This window comes from Colletotrichum gloeosporioides (assembly GCF_011800055.1).
Source record: "Colletotrichum gloeosporioides strain Lc1 chromosome Unknown consensus_47, whole genome shotgun sequence".
In the NCBI taxonomy this organism is placed as follows: domain Eukaryota; kingdom Fungi; phylum Ascomycota; class Sordariomycetes; order Glomerellales; family Glomerellaceae; genus Colletotrichum; species Colletotrichum gloeosporioides.
The window spans coordinates 703,627-723,214 of NW_025544692.1; positions in this window are offsets into that span (position 1 = coordinate 703,627).

Here is a 19,588-nt window from a genome sequence, read left to right on the forward strand (position 1 = left end):
ATCCTATTTAGTAAAAACTAGCTATTAGAATCTTAAACTTAGGTTTAAAAATACTACTTAGTAAAAACTAGTTACTAAAATCTTAAACTTAGGTTTAGAAATATAGTTTACTAAAAATTAGCTATTAGAATTCTAAACTTAGGTTTAGAAATCCTACTTAGTAAAGACTAGCTATTAGAATCTTAAACCTAAGTTTAGAAATATAGCCTACTAAAAACTAATTACTAGAATCTTAAACCTAGATTTAGAAATCCTATTTAATAAAAATTAGTTACTAGAATCCTAAACTTAGGTTTAGAAATCCTACCTAGTAAAAACTAACTACTAGAATCCTAAACCTAAGTTTAGAAATCCTACTTAGTAAAAACTAGCTATTAGAATCTTAAACCTAAGTTTAGAAATCCTATTTAGTAAAAACTAACTATTAGAATCTTAAACCTAAATTTAGAAATCCTATTTAGTAAAAACTAGCTATTAGAATCTTAAACTTAGGTTTAAAAATCCTATTTAGTAAAAACTAGCTATTAGAATCTTAAACTTAGGTTTAGAAATATAATTTAATAAAAACTAGCTACTAAAATTTTAAACTTAGGTTTAGAAATCCTACTTAGTAAAAACTAGCTATTAGAATCTTAAATTTAGATTTAGAAATCCTATTTAGTAAAAACTAGCTATTAAAATCTTAAACTTAGGTTTAGAAATCCTATTTAGTAAAAATTAGCTATTAGAATCCTAAGCTTATATATAGAAAAGTATATAGCAGCTAGTAGCTTTTAGAATATTAAACTAATATCTAGAAAACTAGCTTAATAGCTACTTATAATACTAAAAGCTCTTAAAGTAGCTAGCTAAATAGAAACTATAGATAATATATAATAAAGTAGGTACTAATTATAACCTTTATTTATAAAGAACTAGTAATAATATATTAGAATTTATATATATATAGAATAAAAGGATAGAGGAAGTCTAAGAGTAGTAATAAGAGGATAGAAGGAAGTTATTTTAAGATATAGAAGGGATAGTTAGATATATTATAGGTATATAATATAATATTATTTATAATAAGTTAGGCTTATATAATACTATATAGGTCTTTATATAATATATAATTAGATAACCTTATTATAAAACTATACTATATATATAAGGCTAAAAATAGAGTAATACTATATAGTTAACTTTAAAAATAATATAGTGTTTTATATATTTTAAGTAATAGAAAAGTTACTTTCTAGCTATAAAGTATTATTTATTATAAGCTTTAGTATATAATAACTAAGATTTAAAATTTTATATTATTAAAAAGTAGTGATTTTTTATCCTAAATATAAGTTTAGAAATTTATATTAGTAAAAAGCTTATAACTTTCAGCTAAAAATTAATTCTAAACTTAGGTTTAGAAATTTAAATCCTCATAATATAATAACTTTTAATCTTAAACTTAGGTTTAGAAATTTAGATCCTTAAAATATAGTAACTTTTGATCTTAAACTTAAGTTTAAAAATCTAGATTACTAAAAAAAGAAGTTAGTTTTTATTTTAAACCTAAGTTTAGAAATTTACACCTTAAAGGAAAAACTAATTTTCATCTTAAACTTAGGTTTAGAAATTTAGATCTTTATAATATAGTAACTTTTAATCTTAAACCTAGGTTTAGAAATTTATACCTTAAAGGAAAAACTAATTTTTATCTTAAACTTAGGTTTAGAGATTTATATTACTAAAAAAAGAAGCTAGTTTTTATCTTAAACTTAGGTTTAGAGATTTATATTACTAAAAAAAGAAGTTAGTTTTTATCTTAAATTTAGGTTTAGAAATTTATATCCTAAAAGAAAAACTGATTTTTATCTTAAACTTAGGTTTAGAAATTTAAGTCCTTATAATATAGTGACTTTTAATCTTAAACTTAGGTTTAGAAATCTAGATTACTAAAAAAAGAGGTTAGTTTTTATCTTAAACTTAGGTTTAGAAATTTATATCTCTAAATTATAGTAACTTTTAATTTTAAATTTAGGTTTAGAAATTTATATCCTTAAATTATAGCGACTTTTAATCTTAAACTTAGGTTTAGAAATTTAGATTACTAAAAAAAGAAGCTAGTTTTTATTTTAAACCTAAGTTTAGAAATTTATATCTTAAAGGAAAAACTAATTTTTATTTTAAACTTAAGTTTAGAGATTTATATTACTAAAGAAAGAAGTTAGTTTTTATTTTAAACTTAGGTTTAGAAATTTATATCCTAAAAGAAAAACTGATTTTTATTTTAAACTTAGGTTTAGAGATTTATATTACTAAAAAAAGAAGTTAGTTTTTATTCTAAACTTAGTATACTAATAATTATTTATAAGCTATAAAGGCTTACTTTTACTTATTTCTTTCTTTATCTAGTATTATTTAGTAGTATCTATAGTTTATTTACTACTTTATTCTTTATAGCATATTATGCTTATATTTTAGCTATAAAAAGATATTATAATATTTAATATTATTCTTCTCTTTAACTAAATCTACTTTATTAATCTTTAGCTTTATTATAGCTGAGATATTTCTTTATATAATTTTCTGCTTAGTATAACTCTATTACTTTAAGAGCTTATTCCTTAATAGTAATACTATTATTTAGTATTATTTAGCGTTTATTAACCTCTTCTAGCTATTAAGGCTAACTTTTAAAGCCTTAGGAGCTTATTTCTATCTTATAGTTTTATTACTTAGTGAAGCTTAAAATCTATTTAAACCTTCCTATTTATATTTATTTTAACTAAATTTCTTTATTTATTATACTTATATTAGATATAAATAACTACCATTACGTAGGCGATAGCTGACGTCAGAAGCCATTAAACGCCCTACTATAGATTTAGGTAGGTCTATTAAGATAAGGGCGGAAACTGTTATTCACAAGAGGGTAGAAGCTGTTAAGATTTTCTATAGTAAAATAGGTAAAAGTAGCATATAATTAAAGCTATAATTAGTATAAATATAGGAACCTAGTTTTTAGTGTTTTATTCCGTAATATAAGTCTAGAAATAGGTGAATAAGGTAGTAGATATTTTTATGATATCGTCCTAGTCCCTATATTAACTAGCTAATTATATAATAAAGCTACTAGCTAGGCTAGAGAACCTAACTAAGTAATAGCATGCAAGCAGGGAGGAAAGTAGATTAAAGAGAAAGTATATAGAATTAAGGGGCAGGAAGGTAAGTTTATAAAAAGAGAAGGAAAAGAATAAGTTATAGATAGTAGATAGAAAAAAATAACTAATATATTTAGCTAAACATAAAGCTATTTATCTATAACACGCAATATTCTATTTTGATATGCATATTATATAAGTACGCTATATTAGCTAATAAAGCTACAGTATATTTATAGAATAACTATTAGTTAATTCCTACTAAAGCTAAGAGTAAGGTTGCTAGATTAGTTAGTAATATTCCTAGCATTATCTATAGCCAGGCTGATTTATAGTTATTTTAATACCTAGACCCCATAATTAAGCTAGTTACCTATATCATACTACCCTAAGCAGACAGTTTGTATTACTATATATATTATTATATATACTGCTATATATAAAATATATAGGAGTATTACTAAGCAGAACACTAATAAGCAAATAATTAGCAGAAGAGGGGTAATATACATAAGAAAGCTATAGTAGTCAGAGATTTACTATAGATAACAGGTATGCTATACTAGCGTTTTTTTTTAATATAAGTTATAAGCAGATAGTTTGAGGTTAGGTAGAGGTTAGAAATAGCTATTTAAAGCAAGCCACTAGAGCTAAGGACAGATAACACAGCATAGTTTATCATATTACATAAGAACTAAGAGAAGTAGTTTAAGGCTAACGTACATAAAGAGGTTAGTATAGTAGACAAAAAGTTAGAGCTAAATAGGTAGTTATACTACATTAGGTAGATAAGGGATTTAGAAGGGTTAAATAAGATATAGTTACAGGAGGCTATATAACTAATTAAGGATAGCGAGGAGACGTTATAGAACGTATAAGCTGTATTCAGCAGTATCGCTAATAAGGCATGCACAACAGCAGCACTACATAAAGTTAGGCATAATGCGTTATTTAAGGCAGAGCAGAAAGAGATTAACTAGAAGCTAATGCAGCTATTTAATAACTGTATAGAGGATAATATATAACAGCAATATAAGGAGGTTTAGCATAAGATAGTAAATATATAGTTCTATATAGATAAGTAGCTAAAGCGTAAGTAGCTGCTATACTAATTCACTATATAGCAGAAGTCATTATAGGATATATTCACTAGCTATATTAAGGTAGATATTAGCAGTAGGTAGGCTACATAGATAGAGGAGGTTAAAGAGGTTAAGAGGATATATTTAGATGCTATTATCACTATTATTAAGGACCTATATAAGTAGAGCTAGAAGGAGAGCGTAATAATTAGCGCGTTAGTAGTATTAAGTATCTATAAGGACAGTAGGTAGCACTAAGTAATAGAGTATATAACAAATTATTTAGCTATAATTAAAGTAGCTAAGATATTTATTATATACTAGGTGTAGTTAGAGTAGTAGGACGAGGTAGTAGTATTAATAGTAACTAAAAAGGTTAAAGTAGTATATAAAGAGGTTAGCAGTATATTCTATTTAGTGTATAATAAAGTATAGCAGTTTATAACGTAGATACCTAAATAGCTAAATAATAAGCTTAAGGCGATAAATTAGATTTATAATATATATATATATAGGATATATATCTAGTTTAATATAGTAGCGCTAGGAATAGTAGATTAGAGCAGTAACTAGATATTATTCTAGTAGGTATAAGTATAGGTATATAAGTTAGCTGAGATATTCTATAAAGTAGTATAAGAGGCGTAGATATTATTAACGCAGTTAGCAGTAGTAGATAGGGATAAGGATAGGGATAATAAGTATAGTAATAAGCATAGCAATAAGTATAGAGGCTGATTAGCATTAGTAGCAGTATTACCCACTATTAGGTAGGAGAGCATATATAATAACTACAGCTAGGACTAGCTAAAGTATTTATTTTTATATAATAACTATAATAAAGCATAAATAGGTAAGGAGAAAAGGTAGATCGCATAGCGTATCATAGAGTTAGAAGCATAGCAGTAGGTATAATTAGACCTAACATAAGGGATAGTAGTAGTAATAATAGTAGTAGCAGGAGAGGTAGAGGAGGCTATATCTAACTGTAGCAATAATCACCACCTATACCACAAGAGGATAGTATAAACATACAGACAGATATTAAAATCATTCTAAGAGCAGTTATAGATATTAATATATATAGTAGCAGGGCAGCTAGTATAAGCACCTAAGTTAGTAGATATTAGATATAATAACATAGCTAATAATAAGGTTAGGAATATATTCACACATAACAGCATAATATATTTCATTATATTATACTATAAGAATTACCACTAGATAGGGACAGCTAAAGTAATACACTAATATTTATTGCATAAGGTTAGTAAGTTATTAGTATAATATTTATAATTAGTATTACTATTTTAGTAGCAGGTAGGAAGTATTATCTATCAGATAGACTAAAAGAGCGCATTTTTATAAGCAGACGATATAATTATAAGGGGTAGGGCAGCAGGTAAGGTAAGCTATAATAACACTAGAGGCGATAAGCATTATAATAACACTAAGGACAACAACACCTATAATAACACTAAGGATAATAACACCCATAATAACACCATCACAAATAAGAGCGCTAATACTACCTCCAGCTAGACGCTATAAACAGATAAACAGTTATAAATATTAGATAAAATAAAATAGATTATATAGCAGTATAACAAACAGTTAGTTAGCAGTAAGATTAATATCAGCAAGTAGCAGCATATAGCTATCACTATTACTAACTAATATTTAAATGAAGCATTTAAGCAGGTAGATAACAAAAACAATAATAATAATAATAATAATAATAATAATAATAATAATATAAGCATTAAAGACAGCATATTAGATTTATAAGCTAGGCATAGCATATATATAGTAAGGATAATATATAGGTAGTTATACTAAGAGGCACTATTTAGTATAGCAGCATTATAGGATAGGTTCTAAGCTATCAGCTAGTAGTAGCACTAGTTATTAGGGTTTAGAGCAGAGGACTAAGGCAGCAGGGCACCTACTAAGCAGCAGCAGACAGTAATAATAGCAGTAGATGAGGAGTTTAAGGGGTAGTAGCAGCAGTAATTCACGTAGTTATAGTTAGCTAACACTAGCAGGCAGTTATAGCAGATAATAGGGGACCTATAGGCAGCATTCTATAGCTAGCAGGAGCAGGTTATCTAATTAATTATATATAGGGATAACCTAATTATATAGGTAATAAGTATAAGCAGCAGCAAGAGTTTATTGTTTATATTACTAACATATTATGCGCTAGATAGGGTGATAATTATTATAACACTATTAGTAGCGTTACATATTAATATAGATACATAGTGTTTAAGGTCAGGGTTAGCGTTAACAACATAGCATAGCAGCAAGCAGGCTAACATAACAGTAGCAACAGTAGTATTTATAACGCCTAAGTTAGCTATCACAAAAGGATTCTAAGATTTCATTAAGCGTTTATAGCAGCAGCAGCAGTTAAACTAAGTAGTATTAGATAAATGCTATATTATATTAGTATTATAACTTATTATATATAGATAACAGTTAACTAACCTATTTAGGCGTTAGGCAGCTAGGATAGAACATTTATACTCTATAAGATCATAAGAATAATAAGGACTCACTTAGGAATAGAAGAACTATAGTATAAGTCATATGATAATAAAGAATAAGTATAGATAAAGGACCTATAATAAGTGCTTAATAGATACTAAAATAAGCGCTTATCCTACTTTAGAATAAGCGCTTATAATAATAAGGGATATAGCGCTTATAAGTAGGGCTATTTATATAAAGAGACCTATATATAGGATAACCCTAAGCCTAGCTTATAGTTAGACTTCTATAGCTCTTTAGCAATCAACTTAGTATTTATCTTCATAGATACTCTTAGCTTACCTTTACTATAAATCACTTATTAAGTCTAAAACTAATCACCTTAGCCTTTAAAAACCTAATCTACTATTAGCTTACAACTTATAACTTAAACTACAACCTTAGTATACTATTATAATATATTAATCCTCAGCTTCTATTAGTAGACCTTACTATTAGATAGCTAACTATAACACTTTAATTACTCCTATTTAGTAAGTTAACTATTAATACCTACTAACAGTAAAACAATAAGTATATCTTTACGCACCTCTACTAAGTCACCCACTCTAAAGACCTCCTCCTCTTCACAGTAGCTAGTCTAAAGCCTAGCTGAAGAACTTAAAGGAGCCCCTATAGTAGTAAACTCTAATAATAAAGTAACCCTAAAAAAAGACACCTATAAACGCCTTTAAATTAGAGTTAAGAAAGGAGATAATAATATTACTAAAGTTTAGACTATATATAATAACACTACTATAGAACTTTAAAGCCTCAAAGAAATAATATAATAACTAGGAAATAGCCTTTAGTGTATCGCAAACCTAGAAAACGAAGTTATCTAACTCAGAAGATAAAACAGTAACACTAATATTAAAGAACTCTAAGAAGAAATCTACACCTTATATATAACTACTAATATTATTATAACCCCCACTAGAGGACGACAGAAACTTAGACTTAGTACCCTAATCACCTATAATAGCACCCCTAGATAACTTAAATTATTCCTAATCTAAGTTAAGAACTACTAAAACTTCCACTATAAAGACTTCACTAGCTAGACTAAGAAAGTTATCTATATTACTACTTACCTATAAGGATAAGCCCTTAAATAGTTTAAACCTATTTAAGAAGAGTTCCTTAAGTATAAAACTTTAGACGAATACTCTACTAAGACCTATAATATCTACAGTAGCTTTAAGGGATTTAAAGATACCTTCTACTCTCTCTTCTAAAACCTTAATAAGAAATAATAAGCTAAGAGAGACCTCACATAGCTATAATAGATAAAGTTAACTAAAGAATATACTACTATATTTAGATAACTTAGTGTCTAACTTAACCTCACTAAAGAAACTAAGATCTTTATATTCTATTAAAGACTTAAGGATAAAGTTAAAGATAAGATTATTAAGATTAACTATCCTAAAGACTTTTTATAATATGCTAACCTTACTATTAAGATTAATAATTAACTTTTCAAACGCTATAAAGAAAAAGGCGAAAAACAATAAGGACTAAACTTAAGATATAAGTACTAATAGCAGCCCTAGCAGAAGTTTAACCCCTAATAGAATAATAATAAACCCTATAATAACTAGAATAACACCTACTAAAGTACTACTTATAGATAACATAGTAGACCTATAGATCTCAGTATAATAACTAAACCTAATAATAAGAAGCCTTAAAACCCTAAGTGTTATAACTATAATAAATAAGGATATATTACTAGAGACTATAAGCAGCTTAAGAAGCTTCCCTAAAAGCTAGTAGCTAAATAACTATAATAAGTTAACACTATCATAAAAACACTATATATATCTTAGTCCTAGACTAAATATTATAATAATAACTATTAAATCTACCTTAAAGATAAAGAAATATTAGGATACTACCTAAGAGATAGTAACCTTAAGTAGTCTGGATATAATATAACCACTCTAGATATACGTCTAAAAACCCTAGTAATAATATACACTAGTAATAGTAAGATCTAAAGAAAAACTAGAGAATAACTAGACGAGATGCTATAAGTATAGCAACTCTAACTAATTCCTAGTTCTACCCCTAAAACGACTAATAATTAAGGTTAGGCTAACTATAAACTCCTAAACTAAACTACCTATATAACACCTAAAGAACTAGAGAATAATAATAAGTAGAGACTCTCACGCCTCTAGGTAGCTGAAGAAATATATCTAGAAAGGATCTAAGAAGAACCTTATAACCTACTTTAGGAAAGATAACTTAGTGCTATGCTCTTATACGTAGAATAAAGAAAGCAGGCATGCAGAAACCCTACTAGGATTAAATAAATTAATTAAGAACTCTAGGAACAGATAAGGGAAGAATCTAATAATAAGCTGGATCACTAATATAACCCCTTAGAAGAATAGTAACTATTTAATCTTATAAATAACTAGACTTTTAGAGAAGGAGAGAACTCTCTTTATAACTTAGATAAACCTCATAATGTTGCATGCTAATATGCTCAGGCAGAGATCACTTATAAGCTCACCCCTAGTGTGAATAATACTAGCTCTAAAGAGGAATCTAAGAAGGATAACACACCTAAGCGAATTATATATAAGTAAATTAACTTATATAATAATAAATAGTTTATTAAACTTTATAGTATACCTAATATAAAGCTAAGAATATATTACACCTTATAACTTAGGACTGAGGATTACCCCTACCTCAGAATTACTAACCCTAACTACTAACACCTCTTTTAGGTATAGTATTTCTTTAACTATTATGAAATCTATATAGGAGATAAGTATAACCACTATTTCTAACCTAGGCAATATAATAATAGTCCCCTATAAAACGTCTACACTACACATACCCTCACTAGATAGGAACTCAAAAAGTTCAATAGTAATATCACTATATTCACCCCCAGCCGATAATTCCCCATAAAATACCTCTATAACAAATAGATAAAATAGGATAAATATTAACATAATAAATACTAGATTTACTATAAAAAAAAAGCATACGCCTAGAGAATTATAAAGAATAAACCCTAACCTCCTCAGGTTAAATACTATAAAAACAGCTTTATAAAGGCATAACAGGAAGGGAAGCAAATCACCTACTTAGGACACTTAGAGCAGTTAAAAAACTAAACTCACCTACTAATATAGAACCATAATAGGTAATAAGGAAAAGGTTTATCTACTAAATATCATAAGGATATTAGGGTAACATAGAACTTAAAGTTACTATTAACTAACAAATAACACTTATACTAATTAACAGCAGAGCTAAAGCAAACTTCATCACCCCCTAAACTATTAACAGGCTAAAAGTACTATAGAGAGGAAAAGAATAACTATATTAGTTATATATAGCAGAAGGAGAAGAATTTAAATATAAAGGAGGTACTATTTATAATAAGACTATACCTCTTAAGATAAGCTACCTAAATTAAAAAAAAAGAATCTAATTTAATATTACTAATCTAAGAATATATAATATAATACTAGGACTACCCTAGCTATAAATAAGCAACCTACAAATAGATTAGAGTAAAGGCTAACTCTATTAGGACTATAACAACTTAGTTACTAAGTAGCCCTATTAAAAACAAGCCTTAAACGAGCTAATATAGTAAGAAACAGTAAGATAATATATCTGCTACCTTAAGGCAAAAGAAGCTATATTATAACTATTAATAACAATAGATCTTAAATAATAGAACGATCTACTTCTATCTATTCTAGAAGAATATAGAGTTTATAAGAAACTCTTTACAGCTAAATTAGAGACCAAACTGCTTAAATATACTAGTTTTAATCATAAAATCCCCCTCAAGGAAGAGAAAAAACTATGATTTAATAAAATCTATAGACTTAACTTAATAGAGATAGAAGCTTTAGATAAGTACCTTAAAGAAAACCTTAAGAAAGGTTATATTAGACCTTTAATATTACTAATAGGAAGCTTAATCCTATTTATACCTAAAAAGAACAGAAAACTATAACTATATATTAATTATTACATACTTAACGAAATAACAATTAAGAATTACTACCTACTTCCCCTTATAGATAAGATAAGATAACTCCTATATAAAGCTAATTAGTTTATAGCCCTTAATCTTAAAAAGGCTTATAACTTAATCTAAATAAAATAAGGTGAAGAATAGAAGACCGCCTTCTAAATATATAAAGGATATTTTAAGTACCTCGTTATACCCTTTAGTCTTACTAACACACCTATAATATTCTAGAATATAATTAATATAATACTACGTAAGTATATTAATATCTATATAGTTATCTACTTAGATAACATCCTTATCTTCTCACCTACACTTAAGAAGCATAAAGAAGATATTCACTATATCTTATAAGCTTTTTAAGAAGCTAAACTCTTAGTTAAACCTAAAAAAAGCGAATTCCACGCATAAAAGGTGGAATACTTTAGATTTACTATCACCCTTAGAAAGGTTTATATATTAGGAAATAAAGTTAAAGCTATTAAGGAATAGCTAATACCTAATAACCTTAAAGAAGTCTAAAAATTCCTAAGTTTTATTAACTTCTACTATAAATTCATTAAAGACTATAGTAAGATTAATATAGCTCTCACTAGCCTTAGCTATAAAAACACACCCTTCATATAAGAAGAACTATAATAGATAGTATTCTAGAAAATTAAGGATCTTATCACTAGCAAACCTATCCTAATCATCCTAAACTTAATAAAACAGTTCAAAATAAAACCTAATACATCTAACTATATAATTAGAGCATAACTATCCTAATAAGACTTAAAAAGACAACTACACCCCTATACCTTCTTCTCTTATAAGCTCTATAGACTTAAGCTTAACTACTAAATCCATAATAAAGAACTTATAGCAATTATTAAAGCCTTTAAAGAATAAAGACCTAAGCTCTTAAGGACTATCTACAAAGTACTTATATACTCAGATCATAAAAACCTTTCGCACTTCATAACTTTAAAAGTATTAAATAAATAATAGATTAAATAGTTAGAGTTTTTATCTAAATTTAACTTTTAAATAATCTACTAAAAAGGATTAAATAATAGCAGAGCAGATACTCTCAGCTAACAACTAGACTATAATATCCTAATACCTAAAGAAACCTAAGTAATTCTTAAATAATAAGATAATAGAGACCTAATACTAGCAGCTAAACTCTTAATAATAGCTAGATAATCTAATACTAGCCTATCTAGCAAACTAAACAACAAAGTAATTATAGAATTTTATATACACCCTATATATAGTCACTAAGGAATCACAAAAACCTAGAAATAATTATAATAATAATATAGAGAAAAGGTTATAAAAGAATATATAGCAAAAGCAATTAAGGATTATAAAATATACCTAAAAAGTAAACCTACTTAATATTAACCTTATAATATATTATAACCTTTACCTATACTATAAACCGCCTAGTAATCTATATCCCTTAACTTTATTATCAAACTACTAAAGTCTTAAGAACCCCTTATAGGAGTACACTTTAATAGCATTCTTATTATTATAAACTAACTCATAAAGTATACCTACTTCATCCTATATAAAGAAGTAAGCAACGCTAAAAAATATATATATACCTTCCTCAAATATATTATCGCTAACTATAGAACACCTAAGGAAATTATATCAGACTAAAATAAAATCTTCACTTCTAAATTTTAGAAGTTAATTATAGTATAACTTAATATTAAGCAATCTATATCTACTACGTTCCACCTATAAACTAATAAATAAACAGAACAAATTAATTAAATCCTTAAAACCTACTTCTACACCTATATTAACTATAATTAAGATAATTAAGTTACACTTTTACTAATCGCTTAGTTCACCTATAATAGTATAATTAGAGAAAGTACTAAGAAATCCCCCTTCTACCTCAACTATAGCTTTAAACTAACTACCTATAGAAAACCCTAAGTAAGCCTAACTGTAGTTAAAGCTACCACCTTAGTATAATAAATCAAGGATATCTAAGATAATACATACAAAGAACTTAAATTTATCTAATAATAAATATCAAAATTCAGTAACAAACAAAGGATTAAGGGACTAACCTTAAAAGAGGGAGATAGCGCCTACCTCATATAATAAAACATCAAAACAAAACAACTAAGCAATAAACTTAACTATAAAAAACTCAAACCTTTTAAAATTTCATAAGTTATCTCACTAGTTAACTATAAACTTAAACTCCTAAAAACTATAAAATACCACTTAGTATTCCATATTTCACTTCTCAAGCTAGTACTATAAGGATCATAAACAAATAACCTTATCATTATAAAAGATAATAAACTAAAATATAAAGTAGAGAGGCTATTAGACTACTAATATAGAGATAATAAATAGGAATACCTTATTAAATAGAAAAACTATAGATATAAAGATAACATATAGGAACTTAATAATAACCTACTTAACTATTAAGATAAGATTAATAAATATATCAGAACACTTAATTATATTAATCCCTAAGATAGACTAAACCTACTTATAACCCTAAAAGAATTTAAGGAATATATAAAACATACTAATAAAAAAGAGAAATAAATATAAAAAGAAATACAACAAAAACAAAGAGAAGCCAAGAAACAAAGAATATAACTCCTATTAGCATAAGCATAACTAAGAAGATACCCTAAACTAGCATAACAGGAAAACATATCTATTCAACTAGAAACACTAGAATATAACTAAAACTCCCCTAATAAGAAGCTCAGAGTAATAGGATTCTAATTAAATAAAGCATCCATATTTAAAACACCCTAAGCACCTATCAACTATACCTCTAATAAGGAGTTCAACACATCTTCTAAAAACTCAGCTACAGCTGCTTTACCCTTCCTAAATACTATTTATTTCTACTCTTATAATTACTCTAACTTCGCCAGCAATTCGTTTAACTCTAACTAAACCTTTTAGTAAGCCTCAGCCTTTTGCTATAAAACAGCAGCCCTCTCGCGAAATTTCACCTCCTCTACCACTTCTACCTAGTCCAAACAATCAGACTCCACCACTAAGTAATTCACTACCCTCTAAAGTCAGCAAAAGAAATTATATCACTACTAAAAAAAAACCTATAAGTATAAATTACATCCTCAGAAGTATTATATAGGATACCTAAATAATAGTAAGTCCTACAGATATTAAAATCTAAAAGAAGCAAACATTACATACTATATAAATAATAATTTAAATAAGGTATATTATTCTTAATACCCTTATTAATAAATTAAAAAATCTAAAATAAATAATAATAAGTTAAAGCACCTAAAGATTTTAGTTTCTAAACGCAACCTAACATAATATCAGCATTATAGGAAAATTAAGAAGCATAATTAATAGATCTCTAACTTAAGACTAATAACCTACTTATATTAGGTCTTAAGGATAAAACCTTTAGAGAGGGAACCTAATATTATAACTTATTATATATAGATAACAGTTAACTAACCTACTTAAGCATTAGGCAGCTAGAATAGAATATTTATACTCTATAAGATCATAAGAACAACAGGGACTTACTTAGGAATAGAAGAACTATAGTATAAGTCATATAATAATAAGGAATAAGCATAAATAAGGGACCCACAATAAGCACTCAGTAGATACTAAAATAAGCACTCATCCTACTTTAAAATAAGCGCTTATAATAATAAGGGATATAACACTTATAAGTAGGGCTGTTTATGCAAAAAGACCTATATATAAGATAACCTTAAGCCTAACTTATAGTTAGACTTCTATAGCTCTTCAGCAATCAACTTAATATTTATCCTCATAGATACTCTCAGCTTACCTTCACTGCAAATCACTTATTAAGTCTAAGACTGATCACCTTAGCCTTTAAAGACCTAATCTACTATCAGCCTATAACCTATAACCTAGACTACAACCCTAATATACTATTATAATATATTAATCCCTAGCTTCTATTAGTAGACCCTACTATTAGATAGCTAACTATAACAGTTAGATAGGTTAAGGGGGTTCTAGCTAGTATTATAGGCGTTAAAGCAGACAGTATAAGAGTTTAAAGCGCAGTTAGTATATTTAACAGCAATATTACTACTAGTAGAGGAGCAGGAGTTTTTCACTATAATAGAGATCTAATAAGAGCAGGTGCAGGTATTCTATAAAGCAATAACACAGAGGAATATCAAATATAAGGTTATTATCATTATATTAAGGTTAAGAGGTAGGGGTTATAGTTATAGTTATAATATAGTAAGCTATAAGCACTAAGTAGAATTAGGGTTAAGGTTAAGGTTAGGTTAAGAGGGTAAGGAGAGCAAGTTAAGCGCTATTAAGGAGCGTAGTTACTAAGAGGTTAGGAATTAGTTACAGCAGCAGCTACACAGCAAAGCAGTAGTATACAGCAGTAAGATCAAAGGCGTTAAGCAGATAGCTAAAGTATTAGGGTATGTAGCGTTCTATAGTAATATCAGTAGCATAGAGGATAAAGTATTAAAGTTAGAGGTATAAAAGATAGGTAATAGCACTAATAGAAGTATCATTATAGTAACAAACATATTAAGGTTAAGTATTAATATACCAGACATATAGTTAGTAGTTTACATAGGCATACTGCAGCAGTTATAAGATTTTATCTAAAAAAGCAGGCATATTAGATAAAACAGCTAGCTAAGCTGGTTAGTTATTATATATAGTAGGGCAGCTATAGAGGAGAAAGAGAAAGAGAAGTAGAAAGAGAAGGAAGTAGGAGAGGCAGAGAAAGATAAGAGGGCAGCTAGAGGGGGATAAGAGGTGTTAATAAAGATATATATCAAGAGAGAGGTATACTAGTAGATCATATTAGATAAAGTTATAGACAGGCAGGTAGACTATCTAAAGTGCGAAGAGGGCAAAAAGGCATATAATATATACTAGCAGAGGGCGTCAGAAGTGATATAAGTAGATAACAGAGATAGAGATATAGATAGGGATAAAGATAGAGATAGAGAGGGATATAAGGCTAGAGAAGACAAAGAGATCAGGGCTATATTTGAGACCAGTTAGCAAGCTAGGCAGTTCTAATAGTAGCAGGCTAAAGTAGAGCGTTTAGAGTTAGGAGAAGAGGGGGAGACATTTAAGCAGTAGTTAGCATAGTAGGTAGGACAGTACACATATTATAAGATATACCAGAGAGAGAGCAATAAGCATATATTAGATAATTACTTAGGCTATAAAGAGTAAGTATAGAGGTAGATAGCATAATATAAGAGGCAGATAGAGGAGGCTATATTTAATAGATAGATAATAGAGAATTTCAGTAGTTATTTCTACTATTATATCTATAACAGCTATATATTAAAGCTGTTATAGGCACTACTAGGATTAAAAGTAAGGCTAGGGAGAGGGGGGGTTAAAGCTAGCATATAGAGGGGGTATAAAGCTATAGAGATTCCTTAGAGTAAAATAGATAAAAGTAGTATGTAATTAAAGCTATAAACTAAGTAATTATAGGAATCTAGTTTTCAGTATTATATTTTATCATTTAAGTCTAGAAATAGGGAAATAGGGTAGTAGATATTTTTATAATATTATCCTAATCTCCATATTAACTAGCTAATTATATAATAGGACTATTAAAAAGCTTAACTAAGTAATAGAATATAAGCAGAGAGGAAAGTAGATTAAAGAGAAAGTATATAAAATTAAGGGGTAGGAAAGTAAGTTTATAAAGAGAGGATAAGAGGAATTAGCTATAAACAGTAGATAGAAGAAAGTAATTAATATATATAGCTAAAAATAGAGCTATTTATTCATAATACGTAGTATTCTATTTTAATATATATATTATATAAGTATGCAGTAGTAGCTAATAAAGTTACAGTATATTTATGTAATCACTATCAGTTAATCACCACTAAGGCTAGGGTAGAAGTTGCTAGATTAATCAGCAATATAACTAATATTATCTATAGCTAAGCTAAATTAGAGTTATTCTAATACCTAAACGCTACAGTTAAACTTATTGCTTATATTATACTAACCTAGGTTGATAGATTATATTACTATTTATACTGTTATATATATTGCTATATATAGAATATATAGGAGTATTACTAAGTAGAATATAGATAGCAGAACGATTAGCAGAAGGGGGGTAATATGCAGAAAAAAGCTATAGCAGTAAGGGATTTACTATAGATAATAGGGGTACTATACTAGCGGTTTTTCCTATTACGCGCTAGGAGCTAGTAGTTTAAGGTTAAGTAGAGGTTAGAGGTAGCTATTAGAAGTAAGCTATTAGAGCTAGAGATAGATAATATAGCATAGTTTATTATATTATATAATAGCTAATAGAAGCAGTTTAAAGCTAATGCGTATAAGGAGGTTAGTATAATAGATAAAAAGTTAGAGCTAAATAGGTAGTTATACTGTATTAGGTAGATAAGGGATTTAGAAGGGTTAAATAAGATGCAGTTATAAGAAGCTATATAACTAATTAAAGATAGTAAGGAGATATTACAGTCTATATAAGCTATATTTAATAGTATTACTAATAAGGTATATATAATAGCAGCCTTATATAAGGTTAAGTATAACGCATTATTTAAAGTAGAGTAGAAGGAGATCAGCTAGAAGCTAGTGCAGCTATTTAATAACTATATAGAGGATAACATATAGCAGTAATATAAAGAGGTTTAATATAAAATAGTAAGTATATAGTTCTATATAGATAAGTAGCTAGACTATAAGTAGCTACTATATTAGTTCACTATATATTAGGGGTTATTATAAGATGCGTTCACTAGCTATATTATAGTAGATATTAGCAGTAGGCAGATTATGCAGGCAGAAGAGGTTGAGAGGATATATTTAGACGCTATTATCGCTATTATTAAGGACTTATATAAGTAGAGCTAGAAGGAGAGCATAATAATTAGTATATTAGTAGTATTAGGTATCTATAAAAATAGTAGGTAGCACTAAGTAATAGAGTATATAATAAATTATTCAGCTATAATTAAAGTAACTAAGATATTTATTATATACTAAGTGTAGGTAGAGTAGTAGGATGAGGTAGTAGTATTAATAGCAACTAAAGGGGCTGAAGTAGTATATAAAGTAGCTAGCAGTATATTCTATTTAGTGTATAATAAGGTGCAGCAGTTTATAATATAGATACCTAGCTAGTTAGACGATAAGCTTAAGGTGATAAATTAGATTTATAACATGTATATATATAGGATATATATCTAGTTTAACATAGTAGTGCTAAGGATAGTAGATTAGAGTAGCAACTAGATATTATTCTAGTAGGTATAAGTATAGGTATATAAGTTAGCTGAGATATTCTATAGGTTAGTATAAAAGGCATAGTTATTATTAGTATAGTTAGTAATAGTAGATAGGTATAAAGATAGAGATAATAATCCTAAGAGGGATAAGTATAGTGATAAGTATAGAGGCTAATTAGCATTAGTAGCAGTATTACCTACTATCAGGTAGGATAGTATATATAATAACTACAGCTAGAACCAGCTAGAATATTTATTTTTATATAATAACTATAATAAGGCGTAAGTAGGTAAAGAGAAGGGGTAGACTGCATAGCGTATTATAAAGTTAGAGGTATAGCAGTAAGTATAGTTAGACCTAATATAAGGGGTAGCAGTAATAGCAGTAGTAGTAGTAAGAGAGGTAGAGGAGGTAATATCTAACTATAGTAATAGTTACTACCTATACTGTAAGAGAATAGTGCAGATATATAGATAGGCGTTAGAATTATTCTAAGAGTAGTTATAGATATTAATATATATAGTAGTAAGGTAGCTAGCATAAGCGCTTAAGTTAGTAGGTATTAGATATAGTAATATAGCTAACAGTAAGGTTAGGAATATATTTATATATAACAGCATAATTTATTTCATCATATTATACTATAAGAATTACTATTAGATAGAGATAGCTAAGGTGATATACTAATATTTACTGCATAAGGTTAGTAAGTTATTAATATAGTATTTATAGTTAGTATTACTATTTTAGCAGCAGGTAGGGGGTATTATCTATCAGATAGACTAAAAGAGCATATTTTTATAAGTAGATAATATAGTTATAAGGAGTAAAGCAGCAGGCAAAGCAAGCTATAATAACACTAGGGGCGATAAGCGCCATAATAATACTAAGGATAATAACGCCTATAATAATACTGAGGATAATAACACCTATAAGAATACTATCATAGATAAGAGCGCTAATACTACCCCTAGCTAGGCGCTATAGACAGACAAATAATTATAGACGTCAGATAAGGCAAGGTAGATTATATAACAGCATAATAAGCAGTTAGTTAGCAGTAAGATTAATATTAATAGGTAGTAGCATATAGCTATTACTATTACTAACTAGTATTTAAATAAGATATTTAAGCAGATAGATAATAAAAATAATAATAATAATAATAATAATAATAATATAGGCGTTAAGGATAGTATATTAGATTTACAGGCTAGGTATAGCATATATATAGCAGGGATAATATATAGGTAGTTATACTAAGAGGTACTATTTAGCATAGTAGCGTTATAGGATAGGTTCTAAGCTATCAACTAGCAGTAGCACTAGTTATTAAGGTTTAAGGTAGAGGACTGAAGTAGTAAGGCACCTACTAAGTAGCAGCAGATAGTAATAATAGCAGTAGATAAGGAGTTTAAGAGGTAATAATAGTAGTAGTTTATATAGTTATAATTAGCTAATACTAGTAGGTAGTTATAGCAGATAATAGGGGACCTATAGGTAGCATTCTGTAACTAGTAGGAGCAGGTTATCTAGTTAATTATATATAG